The following is a 5115-nucleotide window of genomic DNA, read 5'->3' as shown; positions in this document are numbered from 1 at the left end:
CCACATAGCTGAAAAATGCTATATCTGGCACTTGAATCAGGTGGATAAAATCTGGGGGGGGGTATATTTTTAATGATGGAACCAGGTTATAGGAGTTCAAATCCAAGCTGGTATGCCTTATCTTACTGTGCTCTTCCAGCTATAAAATGCATATCTTTATAACCACTGAAATGAGTACCTTTCAGGTGAAACATGCATTAGCCCCCATGAAGAACTTTGCAGGAAATTTGATCAATTTGGGAAACATAAATATCTGAGTGAGATTTGTTTATTCTCTGCTTTCTTGTTCTCTTTAAGTCACTAAATACTTCGTGCTGCTCAGTGGAGATCTGGCATACTTAGTGCTTTGTATGATTTTTTAAGAAGTGGTTTTTCACTTAGTTTTTTATGTATCATATGCCTTGTATGTATCAAAATTCACAGTGAGTAATGAATTCTGGGTAGCAAGAAAGGATTTATTTTGTACTTGCCTTGCCTGAGTTTGTCTGCCACTAAAACTAAAACACACCTAAGTGCTGTAATAAATGGTTTTATTGTAGTATGACCTATCCAGTGGTAAAGGTTCAACTGTGACATTTAGTTTACTCACAGACTTGTGTAATTATTAACACAATGTACTGATCATTTTCATTCACCTTTTTCAACTTTGTACTAGTCACTTTCATGTAGTGAAAAAAAAAAAAAAGACCCAGAGACTGATATTGGGATTCAAGCTTCAAGCTGAATGTCAGAAATGCAAAGCAGCTGGTCACTAGCTTCTTACCTCTTCCTCAGGCTGAATGGGCTAGTCCTGTCTCCAGGAGCTCTCACCAAGCCTGAAACTGCTGCCTCTCCTTGGTGGGGCTGGAGAACACAAATGTTCCTATCTTCAGTGTGTCTGGAGAATGAAAAGCCTCTCTGAGACCTTGTTTCTGTCTTATATACTTCCCTAATGTTGGCATTAAAAGTGTGAGCTGTAATTCTCTTTTAGACTGATTATTCAGTCTTGTGTAGATCTGGGTGGCCTTAGACTCACAGAGACCTGCCTATCTCTTAATCCTAAATCCTAGGATTAAAGGTGTGTACTACCACTTCCTAGCTTCTGGCTGCTGTGATTAAAGGTGTATGCCTGGTTTCTATGGCCTGTAGCAGATTTTGCTTTCTGAATCCCCAGGCAAGCTTTAATGAATCATAAACAATAAATATCTCACCATACTTCCATACCACCAACTCACCACCCACCAACCCAAACACAGTAATCACTATCCTTTTTCTAGCTACTTATTTACACATTGTGAGAGTCTCATATATGGAGTCATGTAGTTATACTATTTTGTAACTAGATCTTTTCCTTTTACATGGTACTTTAAAGGTTCAAGAAGGTATCTTGTTGTAGTAATATCAAAGACATATTTCTTTTAATGGGTGTCCCATACTCTGGATATCATTCGGTAGTAGAATTTGAGCTATATTTATTTATCTGCTATCAATAATGTAGCAGCAAAAACTTGAGAATAAGTTTTGTGTGCACATGTTTCCATTTATATTAGGGATGCCTTTTGACTTGAATATTTCTGAAGGCCAATGATGCCCAGTAGGTTTTTATGTATTTATGAGCAATTTGTATAGCTTGGTAACAGAATTATCTATTCAGACTTTATCTCCCATTTTTAATTAGAATGTCATTTTACTTCTAAGTTGTAAGAATTCTTTGTGTATCCTAGATACGAGTCAGTGCTCAGTGCTGCGATTTTGCAAGTGTTTTGTCTTGAGTTTTTTATACTTCCTTTTTAATTTAATTTTATGTAACAATTCTTTCATTTATTTTGCATACCAACCACAGTTTCCCCTACACTCCTCTCTTCCTGGTTGGTTGCCCCACCCCCTGCTTCCCATCTATTCTCCTTCCCTTCCACTATTTCTCATTTCTATTCAGAAAGGGGCAAGCCTCCTTGAACAAAGCATAGTTACAACCAGTTGAGGCAGGACTGAGCTCCTCCAATTGCTTCATGACTAGAAAAGCTAATCCAGCATGGTTCCCAAAAAGTTAATGGTGTCCTTTCAATCATGAAAGTTTTAGATATTGATAAAGAATAACTTATCAACTTTCCTTTTTGGGGGGCAAGTTTTATTCCTGATGTACCTAAAAAAATTTCTGAAACCTCGAACAATCCCATGGGAGATTAGGAATATTAACATGAGAATTTGGGAAGACACAGTTCAGTGACCATCAGAAATTTCTTTGTTGGGTATCGAGATTATAGAAGCTTCAAAAAATTGGGGCAGTGTTTTCCTTTTATAATTTTGGAAAAAATGTTGTGAAGACTTTCTTCAGATTTTTTTATTTGAAACAATATTGTTTTACATGACAATTCCAGTTCCCTTCTCCCTCCCATCCTCCCCTACAACCACCCCCGCCCCCAACTAAAACCCTACCTATCACATATCCTTTCTGCTCCTCAGGGAGGGTGAAGCCTTCCCTAGGGTGTCATCAGAGTCTATCATATCATTTGGATAGGACCTAGGCCCACCATATTGTGTCTTGGCTCAGGGAATGTTCCTCTATGTGGAATGGGCTCCCAAAGTCCACACCTATGCTAGGGATATGTCCTGTAGATTCCCAAGGTTTCTTCAATGAAATCCATGTTCCTGGGGTCAGTCTCATGCTGGTATCCCAGCTATCAGTCTAGGGAGCAAGAGTTCCCCAATGTTCAGGTCAGTTGTTTCTGTGGATTTCACCAGTTTTGTCTGGACCCCTTTGCTCTTCACTCGTCCTTCTCTGCATCTGGATTCCAGTTCAGTTCAGTGATAAATTGTGGGTGTCGGTTCTACTTCCACCAGCTACTGGATGAGGTCTATCGGATGGCATATAAGTCAGTCATCAATCTCATTATCAGGGGAGGGCATTTAAGGTAGTCTCTCCTCTGTTGCTGAGAATGTTAGCTGGTGTCATCTTTGTAGATCTCCAGACATTTCCCTAGAGCCTGATTTCTCTGTAAACCTAAAATGTCTCCTTCTATTATGGTATCTCCATTCTTGTTATTTTCTATTCTTCCCCTGACTCAACCTTTCTACTCCCTCATGTCCTCTGCATCCCTCCTCTTCTTTCTTTCTCATTCTCCTAGCTCCCCCCCCTCTTCCCGTGCTCTCAGTTTGTTCAAGAGATCTTGTCCCTTTCCCCTTCTCCAGGGGACCATGTATGTCTCTCTTAGGACCCTCCTTGTTTACTAGCTTCTTTGGCAGTGTGAATTGAGGGCTGGTATTCCTTTATTCTTTGTCTAAATCCACATATGAGTGACTACATACCATGTTTGTCTTTTTGTGACTGGGTTACCTCGCTCAGAATGGTTTTTTTCTAGTTCCAAACATTTTCCTGAAAACTTCAAGATTCCATTTTTTTCTCTGCTGAGTAGTATTCCATTGTATAAATGTGCCACATTTTCTCTATCCATTCTTCAGTTGAGGGGCATCTAGGCTACTTCCAGTTTCTGGCTATTACAAATAGTGCTGCTATGAACATCGTTGAACAGATGTCCTTGTTGTATGAATGTGCTTCTTTTGGGTATATGCCTAAGAGTGGAATTGCTGGATCTTGTGGTAGACTGATTCCCATTTTCTTGAGGAGTTGCCATACTGATTCCCAAAGTGGCTGTACAAGTTGGCACTCCCACCAGCAGTGGAAAAGTGTTCCAATTTCTCCACATCCTCTCCAGCATGAACTGTCATTGGTGTTTTTGATTTTGGCCATTCTGACAGGAGTAAGTTGGTATCTCAGAGTTGTTTTGATTTGCATTTCCCTGATGGCTAAGGATGTTGATCACTTTCTTATGTGTCTTTCAGCCATTTTAGATTCCTCTAATGAGAATTGTCTATTTAGTTCTGTGCCCCACTTTTTAATTGGATTGTTTGGTGTTTTGGAGACTAGCTTCTCGAGTTCTTTGTATATTTTGGAAATCAGCCTTCTGTCAGATGTGGGGTTGGTGAATATCTTTTCCCAGTCTGTGGGCTGCAGTTTTGTCTTGCTGACTGTGTCCTGTGCCTTACAGAAGCTTCTGAGTTTCAGGAGGTCCCATTTATCAATTGTTGATCTCAGTGTTTGTGTTACTGGTGTAATGTTCAGGATGCAGTCTCCTTTAACAATTAATTAGGGTATTTCCCACTTTATCTTCTAATAGGTTCAGTGTAGCTGGATTTATGTTGAGGTTTTTGATCCATTTTGACTTAAGTTTTGTGCAGGGCAAAAGGCTTGGGTCTATCTACAGTCTTCTATATGCTGGCAACCAGTTATGCCAGCACCATTTGTTGAAGATGTTCTCTTTGTTCCATCGTATAAATTTGGATTGTTTGTCAAAAATCAGGTGTTCACAGGTGTGTGGGTTATTATCAGGGTTTTCAACTCTGTTCCATTGGTCTACCTGTCTATTTTTGTGCCAATACCAAGCTGTTTTCAGGACTATAGATGTGTAATAGAGCTTGAAGTCAGGAATGGTGATGCCTCCAGAAGTTCCTTTATTGTACAGGGTTGTTTTGGCTATCCTGGATGTTTGTTTCTCCATATAAAATTGAGAATTGTTCTTTCAAGATCTTTGAAGAATTGTGTTGGGACTTTGATGGGGATTGCAGTGAATGTGTAGATTGCTTTTGGCAAGATTGCCATTTTTACTACATTGATCCTACCTATCCAAGAGCATGGGAGATCTTTCCATTTTCTGGTACCTTCGTTAATTTCTTTCTTTAGAGTGTCATAATTCTTATGGTACAGGTCTTTCACATTTTTGGTTAGTGTTACCCCAAGGCATTTTATGTTGTTTGTGGCAATTGCAAAGGGTGATGTTTCTCCGATTTCTTTCTCCACCAATTTATCATCAGTATATATTAAGGCTACAGACTGTTTTGAGTTAATCTTGTATCCTGCCACTTTGCTGAAGGTGTTTTTCAGCTGTGGGAATTCCCTGGTAGAGATTGTTGGGTCATTTATGTAGAATATCATATCATCTATATTTTGACTTCTTTCTTTCCGATTTGTATTCCCTTGATCTCCTTTTCTTATCTTATTGCTCTAGCTAGAACTTCAGGGACAATATTGAAGAGGTATGGAGAGAGTGGACAGCTTTGGCAATGACCCTTCTGCTTCTA

General features: G+C 39.4%; 1 non-coding gene across 1 annotated transcript; it reads right to left on the bottom strand.

The window, feature by feature from the left end:
• Positions 1–388: 388 nt before the first annotated feature.
• Positions 389–517, bottom strand: LOC113830862. The gene has a single exon (XR_003486364.1). It is a non-coding gene; the product is annotated as a small nucleolar RNA SNORA40 (small nucleolar RNA).
• Between the last annotated feature and the right edge of the window lie 4598 nt (positions 518–5115).

The sequence above is a fragment of the Cricetulus griseus genome, chromosome 6 (assembly GCF_003668045.3).
Source record: "Cricetulus griseus strain 17A/GY chromosome 6, alternate assembly CriGri-PICRH-1.0, whole genome shotgun sequence".
Classification (NCBI taxonomy): Eukaryota; Metazoa; Chordata; class Mammalia; order Rodentia; family Cricetidae; genus Cricetulus; species Cricetulus griseus.
Note: the sequence above shows the minus strand (reverse complement) of the source record. Positions and strands in the feature narration are given on the sequence as shown.